The sequence below is a fragment of the Manacus vitellinus genome, unplaced genomic scaffold (genome assembly GCF_001715985.3).
Source record: "Manacus vitellinus isolate BGI_N305 unplaced genomic scaffold, ASM171598v3 scaffold_6_pilon, whole genome shotgun sequence".
Taxonomy (NCBI): domain Eukaryota; kingdom Metazoa; phylum Chordata; class Aves; order Passeriformes; family Pipridae; genus Manacus; species Manacus vitellinus.
The window spans coordinates 1,878,902-1,898,844 of NW_021940750.1; the positions used below are offsets into that span (position 1 = coordinate 1,878,902).

General features: G+C 40.4%; 1 protein-coding gene across 3 annotated transcripts in view; it reads left to right on the top strand.

Moving 5' to 3' along the window:
• Positions 1-19,943, top strand: part of TSPAN18 (tetraspanin 18) — a 120,698-nt gene that overhangs the window by 58,311 nt on the left and 42,444 nt on the right. For 2 of the 3 annotated variants that reach the window (XM_018082645.2, XM_018082646.2), the window contains exon 2: positions 303-436. The exons of the other annotated variant lie outside the window; for it this stretch is intronic. The gene's annotated coding sequence lies outside the window, so the exon portion shown is untranslated. The remainder of the gene's footprint in view (positions 1-302; positions 437-19,943) is intronic. 3 annotated transcript variants of the gene reach the window in all.

Consider the following 19,943-nt stretch of genomic DNA (forward strand, 5'->3'; position numbering starts at 1 on the left):
TCTGTTGCTTCTTTCATGTGTTACTGGAAATAGTCCTGTCCTCCACCTGCCTTCTGGTCAAAGCCCTTTTCTGGTTGGTTTAATGGACTGGAAAGCGAGAAAAGAGATTTTGCCTTTAGTCCAGACCTTGACAGGGTCTTCAGAGTCACTGCCAGATGCTTCCCCTCACATCCTTCAGGTGTGAAAGAAAGAGCTGATCTTTACCTAAGCAGGACGAAGTGAGTGAAACAAGGTCACGGTCTTCTCCTCAGTCCCAGTATGGAGTTATGTGTCTTATGTATTTTCTTTACTGTTTCTGACAGGTTGACCAGCCCAGATCACAGTGCTAGTGACCTGAAACAAGGATCCTGCCCAATGCATGATCAGCACAACCTGACTTCTTCTTGAGGAGAACAAATATTTCTCTGAAAGTCTGTCCCCTCAAAGCAGCACACAGGTAAGGCAGACAGTGCTCCTGATGCTCAGTGCTCCTGATGCTGCTGCTGGGTCTGGGCTTGCTGCATTGGATTCAGCAGAGGACTTTTTCCATTCATTTGGCTCAAGAGAGGCTTTGTCACCTCTGCCTGCCATGTCTGTAGGGGTGAAACCTTACATTTTATTTATAGCACAGGGAATGTTTTTCAGAAAAAAAAGACTTTCAGAGGATCAAGACTGCTCATATAGTTGAGATGAATATAGGTTAAAAGTGTGGGAGGAGCATGCTGAAAAAAGAAAAATGTTGCATACAAGGTATTTATAAAACAATACTTAGACCTCTTGTTCTAAAACAATTTTATACTAAAAATTACCTTATTTTAAACAGAAAACTTTTTAAGAAAAAGGAATAAGGAAGGGTATGTTGTGGGGAAGGGTTTAAGTAAGAAATTAATCTAATAATGTAGTTTTCAACTGGGCAAGATGTTTCAGGTCATCCTTAGGTGAAAAAAAAAAAAGAAGAAAACAAACAGAAAAGCCTTGCAGTTTTAATTGCTCTGACTCATGGAAACCAGATCTAGAAAAAATGAGGCCCTTTAGTCCAAACTCTTAATCCCCTACTAGTATGTAACATTGTTCCCAGCAGTGTCTACCAGTCCTGATTTAAATGATGGGATTTTCCCTTGTCCCCTTGGGACACTACTGCACAGTCTAATAGAATTAATCTGCTTACTTCTTTTTCAACTCCTGACCACTGCAGATGCAATTAGTAGTAGACGATGGGAGGATTTTGTTTCCTATGCTGTATTATGAAGGCTTAGGGCTGTATTGTGTTAAACCAGACATCACTTGCAAGTGTGTTTGCATGAGTGTGGCTTATCTGTCAGTACTCATTACAGCCCCATAAACCTCTCTGAACTACATTTCTCAGACGGGAGCTTTTCTACAATGGTAATTCAGGATCTGATAAGACACAGACTAATGTATTTGAATGCCTATGAGAAAGACAGTATGATTGGAAACTAAAGTGAAATGCAAAGTCATATGCTGCCAGTGCTAGAGACTCTCAGAGGCAATTTACTTCTCTGCTTCTGGAGCATTCTCTGGCCTCATTTTTTGCTTCTCTCTTGGACAGTTTGACAGGAGTTATATGAAATAGCATTTTGCTGAGTGTGGTGCTGCTGGAGGTACCACTCCACCTTTCCATCTGTGAATTTCAGGCTTGTCTTAGATGAATATTGTGGGTATCTCTAATGCTTACTGAACGACTCCAGTCAAATAGCCAGATGAATATAAAGTCAAATAAATTGGAGCTGGAAAATCATAGCTGGTCTTATTTAGCTAGTCTCCTCTTAATACAAAGTAGAGGTTCCTTCTGTGACATTTCACCTGTTTTGCTTCTCAAATTTGGACAAGTTTTATTAATGAAAACTCTTAGATTCTAAAGCAGATGGATGGAGTTTCAACTGGTTTACACCTGGAGACTACAGTAACAGCCAAGCTGTACAAACTCCGTGGGTGGACACTTGGATTCATCCACTTCCAAAATAAAACCACATCCTAATACAGAAAGCAACTGCAATATAATTGCTATTGATATTTGAATGAGGCTGCAATGTGAAGCAGAGCCAGGGGTCCTGAAAAACTGGGCATGTGCCAGCCTTCCACATGGGCTGCATCCACTGGCACTAAAGGAGGTTATAGTCCTGTTTCTCCTCCCTCCCAATAAATCCTGACTCTGGAGTATTTCCTCAAACAGAAAACCTGAATATAAATTTAGCCGCTGGACCAGTCTTTCATTATCAAGATAAAATTTGTTAAAATTTTACTTGATTACCTGTGTTTGTTAGATCCGAAATTCTTAAACACAGAAGATTGAGTTGCAAAGCTTTGATGTGTTCAGTGTTCAGTGCTAATTTGCCCATTGTTTTTAATCCTTTGAAATTATTTTCCATATTGGTGCTTGGCTACTTCATGTAGTGGTTTTGAATGTACTTTAAAGGATGGGGAGGTGGTGACTGAAGCAAGGTGTAATGATCCATAGTGCTTTAGATCATCTGCAGCTTATGTTCCCTGTCCTTGCTGTGCCAATCAAGCTAAATTCCAGTGAAAGTCTCAGTAAAGCCAAGGCAGATAAGTAGTGTTTCTCCTCTGCTCTTCACCTTTTCTTTTCCCCGGAAGTTTATCTTGCTGCTCGCTTTTTAAAAGCTCTGCATTAGCTGGGGGGGGCATGAAGTAAAAGGCATGCTTTAAATAGAGATGCTTGTGATAGTCCTTTCAAAAGCTGCATTTCTCAAGCTGGGAGCTATTGACCCCTTTCAATGCAGTCACAAAGAATTCCAAGAGGAAATGGAGGGTGAGGGCCAGCAGGGAATATATATATAAAATTTTTTCCCCCCCAAGTCATCTTCTTACTCCATCCCCTACCAGGCTGGCTATTGTTTGAGCCTCCACATGGGATACCAGTTGCCGTATAAGGAAAATGGCATCATGCTACATTCTTTCTAAAAATTGATTTTTTACAGTTGCTTCCCCCCCCCCCTTACTGAAAGTTGTTCTGTTTTGGTGGAAGCTCTAGCCAAAAGGAAAGTGGTAGGCTATGGTATGCATATAAACAGTCTTGGGCTGTGCAAAAGATTTACTTTGTCTCTGTTAGTTCAGGTAATTAGGCAAAGCAGCAGTAGAAAATTATGACATTCAGCTACTATGACAGGAGCCGGGGATGTTAAATTTTACTGCATCTTGAACCCAGTAACAATGAGTAATAAATGTAAATAATGTTTTTTCTTGCTTGAGAGGATGCTCAGGCAATGGGACAGAGGCACAGAGTACCCCTCTGTGTCCCTTTTTTTCCACAATCTACCTTTTAGTCATGTATGTTTGCAGCCCTGATGCAAGCACACCTGAACTCTTACAAGGGGATCTCACCTTTTGCTCCTAGAGTGTTCTCTACAGAATTGTCACTATTTCAGTGTTTGAAAGTTTAAGAGGTAACAATCTCTTTCCATAAGAATTTTATGATTTGTGATCAAGAGGTGTGACAAAATAGTGCTGCTGAACTGGGGCTTCCGTTTCTCCCCATTTCCTGAAACGTGATTTGTGAAATGGTGTTAATCCTCATTGTATGGTGTTTGATGAGGACATGGGGCTGAACCTCCTGCTCCAGTGTGTGCTTTGTTCATCCCTGCAGAAGCACTGAGTGAGTGGCATGCACCAGTTTGGGCCACCAGCTTCCTCTGCTCTGTTCAATGACCAAGTCCATTGCTGGGGATGACCAGAGCCCAGTTATCTCCATAGGTATCTGACATATTCAAGCCCGCAGGAAGCAAGGCTGCGAGCAGCAGTATTTTAGAGGCTGAGGTTCTTTCATGGGTAGCAGGGGTCAGTCAAAACATGCACCAGCTCAGGAAAAGGAGTCCTGAGGTTTGGGATTTTTTCTTGGTGCAACTGTCACTTGCTGACGAACAGAAACTGCCTGCTTTTTTAAAATAAGTCTGACCTTCACACAAACCCACTTAGCAACTTGTACGAAGGAACAGCTGGAGCAACGTGAGCACAAAGGTTGAATCCTCTGATTCCAGAAAGGAGAGGCAGAACCTGGAGTGGGAAAAGCATAGGTCTGGGATCTGGGAAAAAGCCAGCTCATGGAGAAGAATGAGTGTGTGCTTGTGCATGCGAGCGTAAGAGTTGGGCACTCTTCCTCTTGTATCCTTTTGTATCCATAATTGGGATATGTCTTCAGTCATTCTTTCTATAGTTGCCATCACTTCTGACTCCCTGTGATGCCCCGTTGATTCTCCCTATAAAAATCTGTTCAGCAGCTGATAAAGTTGCAAACTTGTTAAAAGTAAAAGCAGACAAAACCCCATTCCCTTTAGAAGCAGCAACAACAAATTTTGAGGTTCATTTACCACAATCATGTCACAATACTCAATCTGTATTATACTGAGGTGTGATTACAGAAGTGGAAAAAAGGAAAAGTACTTTCTATAAACATTTTTTTGGCAGAAAATTAATAGTTCAGTATTATCATTATTATTATCTCTGTATGCATTGACAATATACACTTTTTTCTTTCTAAAATGTTGAACAATTTGACAAGTTTTAAAGAAACTGAAATTTTGTGAGAATGGAATAAGGACTTTTTAAAGGTTCAGTGTTTTATATAAAAGCCTGTAAACGGTGCCTGCATTGACCAAAGGAATTAGATATCATACAGAGAAAGTTTTAATTTTCTTTAATTTTTTTCTTTTGACTGTGAATTTCATTGTTTGGAGAAGCTGTACTACTCTCAAATATCTGCAAAATTAGTCTGCAAGAGAATCTTCTCATATGATAAATTTTGCTTACACTAAAGATACTATTGTGCAAGCCTTCTGGGCTTTACTTTACTCTGGGCTTGTGTTTGCACCAGTATAGCAGGGGAATGTGCTCATGTAGCTTTTTCTTTATAAAAGGTGATTTGGTGCCTCCTAGATGCTGCCCACTGTGGTATCAAGAGGAGATATCACTCACAGCAAGTGGTGTGGAACGATGCGATGCCCCATGTGCTTGATTCTCAAATTACCAGTGAAGCGGCTAACAGCTTCTGACACATACATGGTTGGCATTGGATGTCTGAGTTAACATTGCACAGATAAATGGGATGCTCCTTGCCCAATAGCCATAGTTTCAAGCTCCCTGCAAACTCCCAGGCCATGTGTTTTGGTTACAGCCCACTCACATTATAAATGTCTCAGTAACTGCTATGGCCAGCGATGATATGTTTGTTGTGTGTGCACTAACAAGTGAAAGAGGAGCATGAAGGGTGAGTGTCAGGTCAGCCATGCATCCAGAGGGCAGGTAGCATGTGTGCAGCCAGCACTGTTTCAGTCTGCCACCAGTGAGCTCCTGTCTCTGAGGAGCAGTGCTTGGGATCTCGGCTGGGGTAGCAGGTTTCTGCTCTTCTGCCTGCGGAAGGTGCTGTAAGGTGGTTCATCAGGCTGTAAGTGGCTGCTGACAATGTGAGATGTGTTTGCCACTTCTGTCTCTTATGGGTCTAGAGCCACAGGACTCAAACATCTCTAGAGCAGATTCTGCCAGCAGTGGACTGACCTTTTCAGAGGTATTGCCCCAGAGACTTGGAGCAGATGTTAACCGTGGTTCATGTGGGGACTGGTTTTGGTTGTGCCTGTTTTCTTATGAAGTTGGGAATGATGGAAATGATAATGAAGGAGGAGGAAAGAAATTGTCATTAGAAATATATCTCTAACAGTTCCTATCACTTAGTTCTAAAGCTACAGAGTAATTTAAAACTTTTTTGACTGATTATATGATGAGTAAAGTGCTTTGTTAAGGGAAAATGGAGTTACCCAATCTGACAGGATGGGGAAGCAAAGCTGCCTTTCATTGCTGTGCTGCGTCCTGGGTGGAGTGTCTGAGATACAATGTCACTGAGAATGGCAGTGAAGGGTTTGCATCGCTTATTTTGAGACCTACAGAAGTACATTTGCTTTTGATTTGTGCATTTTGACGACTACTGAGTGCAGCTGAGGACTTAGTGTAAGAGCTGCTAGAACTATTCTCTCATTTTAGAGATTTCTCAGAAAACAGATATGTAAGAGGGGTATATGTGCGTGTATTTGAAGATTTTATTCTTGGGCTTATGAGCAAGACCTGGGATCAGTGAAAGGCGATAACTATAAAAATCAGCAATAAGGATAGTATTACCCTATAAGTAGTGAAGTGGGTTTGGGGAGCTTTGCATTCAATTACTAGCTCTGTGCCTAACCTGCATGCAGACAGAGGGAAGTAGCTTGATTCCTGTCTGCCTTCTTTCCCCATCTATATAAAGGTGGTAATACAACTCGTAAGCCTTTTTTGTAGAAAAAGTATTTTATTTTGTGTAGAAACTAACTTTGTGAAACTTTGCATTCCTTTTCAGAGAAACCTGAAAATGAAAAAGTTTTCATTCTGAAGGGTTTATCTTCCTATTTTTCCCTGTTGTTCCTCCTTTCTATGACAAAACAAGAACAGGGAGGGGAAAGAAAAAAAGAAAGAGGTAGTCCAGAAATTCATTTTCCTCAATTGAAAAAGTGCACATCAAAGAATATCTATACATCTTATATTAAAAAAATAAAATTGACAACTAGTTATTTTTAAACTAGTTTAAATAAAAAAATGCAGAGTATGAAAGAGGTTATTATTACTCTTGAATGCCCTGACCCATTTTAAAGCTGAGGTTTCTTGCTTGTGCTGCTGCGCCTATTTAGTGCAAAATAATGAGAGCTCTTTTGAGAGAGGAGCCTACCCATAGGTCAGCTGCTGGACAGGCTGTGCACAGTAAAGATAATGATAATCTAATGGATGTTTTGTCCTTCGTAAAATGACTCATTCTCCTGTTACCTTCTGATGGATGGGAATTACATCCTTGGCAGATGTTACATTTGTTGACAGTTGTTTTCAGATAAGAAACTAGGAACAGCCTTGGACATACTTGTACTGGACGTTCAAGGCTGTTCTCCTTGGTAGCATGTGGCAGGAGCCCCAAGGTAGAGAGGACTTGCAGGCATTTTGTGGCCAGATGACGTGGAGGGGGGTATAATTACAGTGCTCTGCCTGTATTTTAGCTTCCAATGCCCAGCATGTGGATGTCTTGAGCTGAACAGGGGACTGACTGCAGCTGTTCCTTTTCTGAAAAAGTGGAGCACAGCACATACATAAGTGGACCAACCTTCCCAGCAGCATGTGCAAAAATAAATAAATTTCAAAGAAGTATGTTTAAGCAACATAAACTTCCTTTTTTAATCATTTTTGAAAGGTTTATTTTCAAATGCCCCAACACTGACCAGGTGCTAATTTTCAGATAAGATGTAGCACTGTCTTGATATTTTAAAGTATCTAGGAGCTTTAGCAGGCTTAGTCCCTCCCTGCTGCATGGGAGAGACAGCCCAGAAGGGTAGGAGAAAGCTTTTCCTGTGAACTGCCTTTCTGTAATGGCCACCTTGAACTGTTTGTGGCACCTTTCCCTGGCAACCGTTAATGACAGGATATTAGAGTTCATGGCTATCTGACACACTGTTTTCCGCATGTTCTGCAGGGTTGCCAGGCTTGGGCCTTCCTGCCTGCTCTCTGGGTAGCCCTTGCTGATGCTAGAGGGAGACAGATGGACACCCAGTGCAGTACAGAGGACATGTATATGGGGTGGCAGAATTTGTCACTGACTCCTCAGACTGACCTGGACCATTTATAACTTTTCTGGCTGCAAAGTACATCCAAAAGTACATTCCAAAGAAGCTAAAAATAATATCCTCAGTTTTAATTTATTTCTCCCCCAAGTATTCAGTCATCAAGAAGGAAAGAAATCAGCTTGTTCCTTTTCCCCCCATGCTTAAGTGTTCAGCTCTCAGAATAGACCTGTAAGTTTATCGCAAGTTATTGGCCTGTAAGTTGAATTGGCTGAAAGTATGAATCACGTTACTGGAAAGTGTAATCACTTGCCAGAACTGCCTTTGCTTCTCCATTTCCCTTTCCATCTCTAAATTTTGTATGTTGTCTGGTAGCAGCACCGAAGGCCAAAGTCTAGCTGAACTGATTGGAACCAGGAGTTGGCATTCCACTATTCTGTCTCCTTCTGCCAAAAGCCAGTGTTGAAAATAAAGACTGTAAGTACAGACTACTTACATGAGCACAATTTATGGTCATTTAAAATACCTGAAGATCATTACAGCAAAGCTTCAATTCTCCTAGTGACTTTGTATGACCACATGGTGGATAAAGTTGTGTATGTTCAACAAGTCATCTCAGGAAATGGAGATAAGTGATGGTGACTTTTAAAAAGCAGTGATAAAATGTTTTTTGGTTTTTTTTCCAAGATGTAATTGGAAATAACTCATTCGGAAACTTAAAACTAGCTAGATGTTAAGTTGTTTAGGACTAGCAATATCAATGCCAAGGGATACTCAACAGTCCTGAGTACTAGGTGTACTAGTACCAAGTTGCTGCCTTAGCTGCTTGGGATATTGGTCTTTTGCCATATGTTTTTTGTATTGATCAAGAGTAATGACAACTGATGAAAAGTGTAGTGTTCTGATAGTTCTTCTCCTGTGAGTATACTGTGAATCACATCTCTGTATTAGATAATTTTTATGAAAGGCAGAAATTACGTAACGTTTTATATCCCAAATCTTCATAGAGACCATAAATCTTCATAAAATCAAATTGAAATAAAACAAATAGTTTCAATCAAAAGTAAGGTAACGTATATATATGTTTGTAAACATCAAAATATTTACTTTCAGATTTTTTAATGCAACATGTTATTGTTTTAGAAATGTCGAAGCTGATCCTTTCAACACTTAATAATGAAACCAACATTTTCCTTTTAAAATTAGATCCAAACATATCATAAAAAGAGGTTTTGATTTGTTTGGTGTTGTGGTTTTTTGGGGGTTGTTGCTTTTTTTTTAAGTTAGGAAATGTTACAAAATAAAGTTTCATCTTAGATTACATAAAACTTTGGGGAATTGATGTGAAAATACCTTTGTATTGTTTTGTTTTATAAGAAAAGTCTTCCAGTTCAAACTGAGGCAACTCTTCCCATCTGTTGTTTTATTTTTCTTTTTGTCATCCTAACAACAAAATCTTTTTATCCTCTTACTAAGTTCTTTCTGGGCATACTGAGGCAGAGCAATTTTTCTTTGTTTTTGCTAACATAATTTTTGTGTGTGTGTGTGATCCATTTCTGAAATAATTTGGGATTTTTCTGACAGGAGAATGACCATTCGGACATTACTCCTCCTTCTGCTGATGACTTGCTTTTGCCACTCTTAATGGCAAGTGGCCTGTCTGATGTAGCTTTTCTTGTTCCTTTTTTCCCATCCACCTCTGACTTACTGAATACTCTCAGCTGCAAGTCAAGGAATAAGGCATGAATGCTCATTGTTATCATTAAATGTTTTCTTAGCTAATTCTCTTTTATTGTGTCCCAGTGACTTGCAGCTGAGGATTAAAATAACTGCCTTCACCACCAGCAGTAAGCTCTGTTTGAAACCTTGAAAGGGTATTGTTTATCTTCCCTATATCCCTTGTACTATGCCTTCTCCCGATGTGCAGCGCTCTCCTCCCCATCCCAAGTGATGCTATTACTGAGGAATGTTGGACAGATACCATTATACACATAGTAGAGGTGCTCCCAGATTTGGGGTTTGAGCTTAATTTAAGGGGGAGGAGAACGGAAGAGAAGGGAATGTTTTCTTTAGTAGGGACCCAGGCTGTAGTGCTTTGCTGAACTGTTTTAAATATGCTCATCAGACAGGGAGGTCTGTGGGTGCAGGGGAGGGCTCAGCGAGCTTTTCAAATGTTTCCATCCACTGCTCAGGGCTTCTGTCCCAGGCACGTACTTCATTATTGCTTCTGGGAAAGGCATTCTGGGAGTAATCAATCAGAACTGCTCTGGGTTTCTTCTCAATCAGAGCTCCTCTGATGTGTCTTTCAGTGCTGCTCATTTTGTTTTTAATTTCTGAATGAGGGATCGATTTGCACAAACTAGCACCAGGCAGAAGAGTTGGGTTTGCAGGGGGTGAAACCATCTGGCCTCTTTTCTCCAAAGCATTTAAATGGGTATTTGAAGTTGTAGATCCTGAAGAAGACAGTGGTGATAGGGCTTTGCTGAAGTGTGCTATAAAGGTCTCAATGTCTCAAGATTAGGTTGTCCCCTGGATCTTTGTTGTCACCTCTAATCTGGAGCACACCCACTCTCAGAAAGGACCCCTGTGCTTCAGCTTTACAGGGGTGCCATGTCACTGGCTTGCCCCTTTCTCTATCTTTCTTCTGTCTTTCCACTTACTTGTACCTCCAGATTCTTTGATGGAACTTTTCTTGCTTTTGCTGAGCAGTGTTGCAAAATGGACATGTTGGGGAGGGAAAAGCTGTAAAGAAGATTTATGTGATTCAAGACAGTCTTTATGTGTGTAAGAATTTGGGGGAGAAAAGTGGTTTGGTGTAAAAGACAGAAAGCTTTGCCCTCCCTCTATATCAGTGGGTGAACTGAGATTGAAATCCAGAAGACCTGGTACCCAGGTCTTATCTCACACTTCTAACTTAAGCAAATTGTAAAATTGGTGCAGCTGGATGGGGAGAACACACCCTGTATTGCAAAGGATCTGGCCCTTTGGCACTAGAGCTGCCCTTTGCAGAGTAGTTGGAATTACATGCTTTGAATTAATCTCCTTGAGGACATCTGTATAATGTGCACTTAGGCCAGTACCTTTTGATGTTCCATGCCATTGCTCACAAAGGAGAAAAGAAGGACTGTACTTATTTTTCCCCAGAGTTCAACTGGAGGTGATACTATGTTCCAGGGAGGTAGTTCTTTACCTCCCTTAATGAGTAACTTTATACTGCGCTGTCTCCTACAATAACAGATGTCACTGCTAGAAGGAATAGAAGCTATTTGCCAAGGCAGTGATGTTGTATAAATTGTTAAGAGAGAAGTAAGGGTTCAGGCAAGGAGCTGAGATTACAGCAGGAATCATGAGAATTCCCAAGCTCCAAAGAGTGCTCCTGATTTTATAATTTCGCGCACTTCTAGGTAGTGTTATTTAATGTTTCTGGTCATACTGAATGAAGTGAAAATCCTGACTGGATAGTATATTAGTACTGTGATGACAAGGCAGGTTTGGCTATCTGTTGTGTTTGCTGGGCACTGTTGTATCATGAATTATATTTATGGCTAAGAACCTCAAATACTGACACAGCATCAAGTAAGGTAGGAAAGGGCCACTGTGACCTCTCTTTCATACTAGACATGGGGTTTCTCTGAATTAAGTCTGGTTTGGATCAGAGTATCTTAACGCAGCAATTTGTCATACTTTTTTTTCATTCATGACCGTTCTTCCCTGTACATCTTGCAATTATATGAGTGTCCATATGGCAGCTCCAATAATTGTTTGGAAGGCAGCTGAACACTACAGAGTATATTTCCAGTTCATTGTCAAATAATTTCATCCTCTGAAATATGTGTTTTGAGTGTCAGTGGCCTGTAGATCATCTGAGAATTGAAGATGCTCAGGACCAGATTTGTGTGGGTTTTAGCTCTTGTCTGTAACTTTCTTAGCTCATGGTCTTCTTTGGTCTTTCCTAAAATACTGCATCTCCATCAAAGTAAGACCATCTCAGTCTTTGTCAACATCAGCTGTACATGGAAACTGAGTGGATCAGGGCATCATGAGTAAACCTGCCCAAGGCACTGTGTATGAAATCTGGATGTCACTGAAGTTAGTGTAAATACTCCCACTCACCTCCCTGGCTCTAGAATTTTATTCCTTTACTGATGAAGAATTTTTTCCCTTTGAGAATATAAGAACTGGTGGATCATCTGTTCTCAGCCAACTTTTTCTCCCACATACCATCCTTGAAGCCTGGTGATGTGGTTGCATGTCCATTAATCATGACATTGGTAGGTTTTGTCTGGTCAAAACACAGCCCCAGGAACTAAGACTGCTGCCTATAGGTGGCTAGTAAATTTGGAAAATTTCTGCACTAGGAGAAGGTGGACCTAGGTCAGAGCATACACAGCACTGAGGTCAGAGCATACACAGCACTGAGAAAGAAAAGAAAAGGTCACAGTAAGTTTTGCAGACTGTCCCTGGCACCTTCCAAGTGAGCAGTGCTTGGAAAGCAGGCAGTCCCTGGAAGACCTTGGAATGTGCTTTCCTTGTCAGAAGGTAGTTGGACATGTTGCTTTACCCTCTGCCTTTATTCTTTGAAATTGGAAAAGCTCCTTCTGTCCTGCACTCTGTGAAGTCTGGGAGGTACCTGCCCCAGCTGCTCCTCCTGTGCATTGCAGAGGTTTGCAGAGCCTCAGGGATGCCTGTTGCCTGGATACAGGACAGCCATGTATTTCAGCCCCCCAGCCAGCTCTCCAAAAGCGGGGGGCTGTGGGTGGAAAGATGGGTGAATTAATCCCTGTGCACTTGGAGGCAGCAGCATTAAGTCCACCTGATGCAGCTTGTAAGTTCGGAGTTTCCTTTTACTTTGCTATCATTATTATTATTCATCATTATTATTGATAGGAGAAAAGTGCAACCCAGCTGCTCAGCGCAGAGATCTGAGGGCTCCTGCAGAGTGAAGCACTTCATGCCACGTAGCAAACCAGCCATTTTGCTGTCTCTAGAGTGTGCATTTTTATTTTACATGCTTGTTCTGAGCCTCCTGCTGTTGCTCACGCTACAACAGCTGACAAGTAGCCTTCCTGGCATCATGGAATCAGAGCCTGTGAGCTGAGACCCTGGGAGAACAATATGAAGAAGGCACTGACTGTTGAATATTTAAAATAAATTATTTTATCTTAAACATGAAAATGCTCTTTGCGCTTCATACACATCACTGCTCGGTGACAGCAATTGCCAAGTAGTGCATTATTCCTGTGTTCAGGTGGGACTGTGATAACTGCATGGCAACAACTTTCTCCTCTCTCCTTTACTGAGCACATGGAAGCTCATTGTTAGCAGGATGCCGTGTTATATAGCACACATGTAAATGTCTATGAACTTCACTAACTAGGAGTAGTCAAAAATAATTTTTAAGCTCAGTTGGGTTAGCTCATGTTGGTTTGCTGTATAAATGCAGGGTTTTGCTGTATACATCTGTAGAGCACTCTGCTGTTTCAAACAGCACTTGGGAACTGTGTCAGTGAGCTTTAATAAAGTAATGGTAATTAATCTTTAGATTGAGATAACATGCGAATCTCAAATAACAAATCAGTGCTTGCCCAAAGCACAGTCAATTTGTGTGACAAATACTACCTGATCTAAGAATATGTACATTCAATTTTAATACGAGAAAACAAATTAGTATAATGAAGTGTGTGTTGGGGGAAATGAACACCTGAGCAAAGTCACATTGAAGATTGACTCATATTCATTGCTGAAAGAGGATGGCACCTAACTTTGAATTAATATTAAAACCAAAACTGTTAGAAGTCTGAAAACCTGGAGGGTTTCAAGACAAACAGTAGAAAAAAGTAGAGCGTTTTTTCCTAGGTCTTTAGAAAATATTATTTATGAAGGTATTTGCATCTCCGAAAAATGAGTGCAACTGATCAGTGACACAAGCCTGTTGTTCTAATGTCGCAGTTCACACTTTGTATTTCTAATGAAGAATGTCAGAGGATGAAAGATGGGACTCATTGAGACTCCTTGTGAGGTGACTGTTGAAAGCCTGGGCTGAAGGTTAGAATCTGCTTTGTCTTTGCTCTGTGTGTGTGTGTGTGTGTATAAATATACATATATACATAAATATGTATGTATGAAAATATGCACACAAAGGCACTGATTGTCAGTAAATAGCACTATTCATAGAAGCCTAGTATCTGCTGTAAGCAGAAATGACAAGCCCTTCTTTCTCCTACTGAATGTAAAGCTAGACATAAAATTGCTGTATATTGGTACATGGGTTTTGTAATATAAATTGTTTATTGCTCACTTCCTCCTGATTTCATAAATAAATTTGTTACATGTTTTACCCAATTATTTGTTTGGGTAAACCAAGTATTTGACAGCTATGGGTACCAATAAAATGCCGTGTCTTAATCAGATTTTAGTATTAATATCCCACCAACCTGTTGAATTAAACACTTTACGCCCTATAAATTTTCCTGTTTAAAAGTACAAACTCACCCCTTTCTCTTCCCTGATTTTTTTTTCTTTTCCCTGATAGAGACAATATGTAGAAGGGCTGTGTAATTTCTGGAGTGAAAGATTGGATGGGAGGAGTAAGTGGTTCTTGCCGAAATGGCGAGTGGAATAACATTTTTGGGAACCATGTTAGCATGAGTGAACTTTTAAAGACAGTGACCAGATTGGAGATTGAGATTCTTCCCTCTGTAGACAAATCTGTGTGAATGACAAGGCTGGGCTGAAAATCAGTTTAGTTGAGACTATAAGGAATTATCACTACTCAACTACCTCTTTAGTGGGGTAGAAAAACCAACCCATACCTCATAACATACAGGAGGACAAATAGTTATGAAACTGCAACACATTTTGATTGAAAAACTGCTTGAAAGAGTTCTAAGCCACACTTGGCTGTGCCACATGACCTCCTCTTCTAGCCAACTGATGGTAGTAACTGATGTGATAGGAATTAAATTGAACATGCAATATTGAAACACTGGATTGAAAACTATAAACGAAACAACACCTGATTTCAAGTTTTGATTCAAATAAATGTTGAGATTGGTTTTTTCCACAGTACATACAACAGGGAGATCCAAAATCTATAAAAAGTATTAAGTCTAGTCAAATTTTTGTTTAGTGAATCCACAGGTACAGTCTTCACTAAAGAGTTTACCAATGTTTTGAGCTTCAAATCCTTTGGGAAATTAGAAATATGAAAGAGGCCAAAAGGCAGTGCTAAAAGAGGCATAATCGTTTTCGTAAGGTTAAACAATTGACCCCTCTTTCTAAATTCACCACTATCCAAAATTCAAAACTTAAACTAATGAAAGGGAAATGGTACAAGATTAGTGGACCGCTGTCTTTCCCTCCAGCTGTGGGACATCAAGGATATATAAGCCTTCATGTTCTGTAGCTTTATTGAAAATGCTCTCTTATCCTTCTGAGTGATGTGGAAGGGATGAGATGTTACAGCTGTGTTTGGACAGAACCTCAGTGTATTTTGCTTCTCTTTCATGACATTGCAGAAGCTTCTTTTGCCTCTTATGGATTTTGTTGTTTTTCTTTTGAGACAATTTGCATGAAAAACAGAATATCTTAGTTGCCTTCAGTGTGATTCATGTGATGATGATGAGTTTATCCAGTGGAGATGTCATACGCATACATTTGGAGTTGGATGAACTGAGTTAATTTCTTTTTAACAAGTATGACAGTGTATCAGTCTATCAGAACCAAAACCACCTTCAAATCACTGATTAGAGGAAAATAATTAAGATCAAATGCTACATTTAGATTCAGCTGCAATTTACAGAAGTGTTTGTTTAAACAAGAGCCAACAAAAGGAATCTTGGCTGTGAGGATCACCAGGAAAAAACCTCTTTATATATTATGTCCATGTAGCAACCAACTCCAGAGATGAATTGCTGGAAGTGACATGTCTGATTTATTGCCCACTGCAGCTTTAAGAGTGTTTGCAAACTGAAGTAAGTGTTATGGTTAGGATGATTATAATGGGGGTTTATTTTGTTTTAGAGAGAGGAAAAGAGTAAATATATTTTTGTGGCTTCTGGATGTAGATTACTTCTGTGGTTACTCTTGGTTCTTAAGCCAGCCTGGGCTGCTCAGTGTCACTTGCCCTTACCCTGCAAGGGGAGTTGAGGCTGGTCAGTGGGAAGAGAGCCTGAAAACAGTGCTCCAGCACTCACCACATTGCAGTGGGACAGCAGAGGGGCAGCATCGTGATGGGGCTTTGCCAGAGACAGACAGGTAGATCTGGAAGAGAAAAAATTATGCTGTTGCCCTAGTGGGAAGTTCTGAGTAGATAGCTGGGATCCATGCAGAAATTTTCTGCTGTTTCTAGTATATCAGCAGGTCTGCAGCTGGTTTTGGTTCTGCCTCTCAAAAACATGGATTTGTCAGTTGGAGGGTATCTCAATGTCCATTGGTGGAAGATGCTAAGATATAACTAGTTAGTTGTTTTATATAGTATTCAACTGTATTACTATCATTCATCCTAAGTTCCCCAAATGATTCCTAACCGGTACATGATGGAATTGCGAGTGGCCTTTTGAATAGGGACATTTCCAGACTTGAAAGACTAGGAACTTTAAGCTGTGTAACACGTGGAATCATCTTTAAGTTAGGGTTACACAAAAAAGGTTAGTTCTGTCTCATCTGTCTCATGAAGCAGATGTCAGGTTTTGAAATTTCAGGGATATTCTTTTCTCTTGTGGTCCAAAATTATGAACCCCAATATAGTTTTATTTAAAGAAACAAACAAGCAAAAAGATATAAATCTCTATCTGTACAAGGTACCTTCTCTAAGAACCCCACTGGTTTGGCCTGGAGAAATTTTTAGGTCAATAGCCTAGCAAGTGGGTTGCTTGTGTTCCCTGGTGAGAACTGGGAAGACCAGGAATGTCAGCTTGAATCTTCTTTGTCCAAGGTTAGTGCTCCATCCAACACACCTCTGGCTAATTAAAACAGCCTCTCTTTTGATTTAGAGTTCCATCCTAGATTCACAGAAATATCACAGAATATCTGGGCTTGAGTTTTAAAACAAATTGAAGCAAAAAATGTCACTCCCCAGACTGAAAGAAATTCTTAGCTGACAGACTGAGGCTTCATCTGGAAGATAAAACAAGCTCTCAGGAAGTCCATCGTGTTCCATCATGCAGAATGATAGGAAATCCGTGAGTAGTTCTTCCAAACTCAACACCACTAGAAATGCTGTCCAGAGAGTTGCACTTGGTTAGAGTTCTGTTTTTTGTAGTATCAGAAGCTAGCCAGCTGTTCATAAATCAGTAGTTCATATGTCAACAGCCCCAGATAAACATACGATTTCACTGTGCAAAGTCCCATTTGCACACAGTTTGCACTAGAAAGGAACCTCTTTTTAGCCAAATAGAAAAGTAAAGCTGTGAAGGTGAATTGGGGAGCAGAATACAAAAAGATGAAGAGGTTTCAAGAAGTACAAAATATATCTCGGAGCTCATGTTTTCAGCTTCTGGCTAAGCTGTCACAGAAAATTCAAATCTTTTTCTATTGTTTCTGTTTGTGCTCAGGAAAAAGAAAATAAAAAATCCAGTGAGAACAAATTCTTTCAGATATGATCCATCTTTTTGTGCTACCTGTATTGCCAACATAGGTTTGTGCTTTGCACAACCCTGGGTAAAATTAACTGGATATCCAGCATAACCAGAGAGCATCCTCTCTAGGTTGAGTAATAATGAAGGGATGAACTATCCTTCTATCACTGTTCTCAGCTGATCCTCTCCTGCTCCCTCTTTTAATATGCTTGTCACCTTGCTGGTAGGATGCTGAAGCAACACCAGTCATCCAGTTAAAATATAAAGTAGTCAGAAGTTTCAATCCTTGAACACGTACTGGACATTCATTGCAATTCCTACAAAAATGTCTAGGCAACTCATTGCTTAGGGTTTTGCCTTATTTTGTAGCTGCTGCTTTATAACACTCTGATTTTAAAATGTAATTTTACAAGTGTTACTTTTACTGACTATATTTTTTTTTTCATTGTGTGTTCCTAAATGCTAAGAGTAGGAGCAGGCTGGAGAGGCAACCAGTGTTGTAACAAGTAATACAGAACTCTGGCTATTCTTGGTTCTGCTGCTGTTAAATATATTTCCACTGCTTTGGGTGACCGTGAAAAATAGTATTTCATGAATATTCAAAATATATTCAAAAAGCAACTCATAATTTGGTAAGAAACATGCTGTGTTTGGTTAGATTGACTATAGCTAAAATGTTATCTGGTCCTATAGCTCTGGAAAAGAATACTCTATTTTTCTTTTCTGAGAAAAGCTGTGTGGATGCAGAAAAGTACCTCTGGTAAATCAAACCTGACTGAGAAAATGGGAAGGTTTTTACAGCCCCTTTCTTCTTTCATGAAGTTCCAGTGTCCTAAGATCCAGCAGGGAGGTGTGTGCTTCAATGTAAGACATGGGTGTATTGTCAGGAGAGCCGGGGTGGAATGTGGAACCTGAAGAGGAGGGATGTGGTACAGGGATTGAGTGCTGCAAAAAGAGCAACACGAGGAGGGTGCCCAGAGCAGGACTAGCCCTGGGAGCTCCCCTTGGATAAAAGGGGCTGAGAAGGGAATGGCAAAGGGGGATGCATCAGAAAGGTAGCTGGCTCTGTCCCCACTGCAGACAGACAGCATGTCTCAGGGCTTTCTGTGTTCATATCCCTTACTTTCCTGAACAGCAACTTCCTCACACTTCCCCAAAAACTTTTGAAGAAAAGTGGAGGGGCAAAATGATTTATTGAAAGTATAGTACTGAGTGAAGCTGCATTAATAAACCTGCATGCTGGTAGAAAAAAACTACCCTCACCATGATGAAAAATAATTCCCCCTGAGTCTTCAGCATCCTGCTTGAGTCACTAATTCCCCAGGGCAGAAAACAAAGTAAGTAAAAAAAGTTTGTTTTCACATAGCAAAGCCAAAACATGTCCAGTTGTGATTTAAGACTAGTCCTGGGAGACATCTTTTTTTTAATGTAACATGGGGCCAGTATTGGTGAGTTGATAAAAATACAAATTGATTTTTTTTCTCATCCAATAGCAAAAGCAGCTATTAATTTCCCTGGGACTTGTGTCTGCATGCGTTTTCTGACTGCAGCTGCCCCAAAGTGTATGAGGACCAGGGCGCAGGAAAGGTTTAGATGCATGAGTCAGATTTTCCACAAGTGCAGCTCCTTGTCTGGCTTCAACAGCCAGCACCAGTGGGACTTTTTCCTGCTCCTTCCTCCTTGTCCAGCTGCCTGCACAGGCTCTCCCATCACTCCTCTTCTGGTGCTCTTTGCCTCTTTGGGATGTCCCTGGCAAAGGCCTCAACATCCTATGATTTCTACAAATAGTATCTGCAGCTCCTGAGGGAAACAGCAGAGTACTCCTCTAGTTCCTTGAGGTTTTATAAATACATTCCCAACTAAAGACAGTTTTTAAATCTACTCAGCCACAGAATTGCACAAGTTTGATGAAAATTCTCCACTTACGATGGGATAAGAAAGCAGAGGGTGAGAAGACCCAGTGCTAGCAAGTGACCCCTGTCTGGAAGCAGTCTGCTAATGCTTTTTTCATGAACTACTGCTCAGGGCTTGACCCAGAAGCACAATAGAAGGTGCATTATTATTGCTGTTCTGATTATGGCTGATAATTGTGCTGTTCTAATTTACAGATTTAATGGTTTGTTAATAATGTCTGATTTGGGAATATAGTATAGTCTATCAACTGAGGGTGGCATAATGCCGTTAATAAGGGTAATTGAGGTTGTTGCTGTGATCTTGTTTGCTCTTTGGTTTGTTAATTGAAAATTACTTATCTTACTATATGATAGAAATAATGCTGTTCCCCTGTGAAGCCTGGGCATCTTGAAGGAAAAAGGGATGTGTCAGTCTGCACTGTTAATACATTGTGGGGATATCTGTACAGCAGTAAGCATACAGATGTGAACCAGTCTGTGTCAGGTGTTATGTTGTCTGTGTTTATATTTTGTATAAATAACAGCATACACTGTTACTTATGGTTGCATGTGTCTCTCACTGCAAGAATCAGTGCATAAGGCTGTCTGGAATGCATGCAATTGATTAGAGAGCCTTTACTGGAGAGAATGGAAATGAGAGACAGACAGGCTGCTGAGTATTTAACCCTGTAGAAGAAGCTTGGCATTTCATCTTCTATCAACGCTTGCCTGTAACTACTATTAACATTAATTATGGAGATACTTAGTGAACACCCTGTTAGCCTTAATTAGAGTTAATGGAAGATACGCATGGATGTTAACAGGACAAGAGACAACCAAGCTTCCATTTCTAAGGTTAAATATTCAGTAGCTCCCTCTTAGACATCACCAAC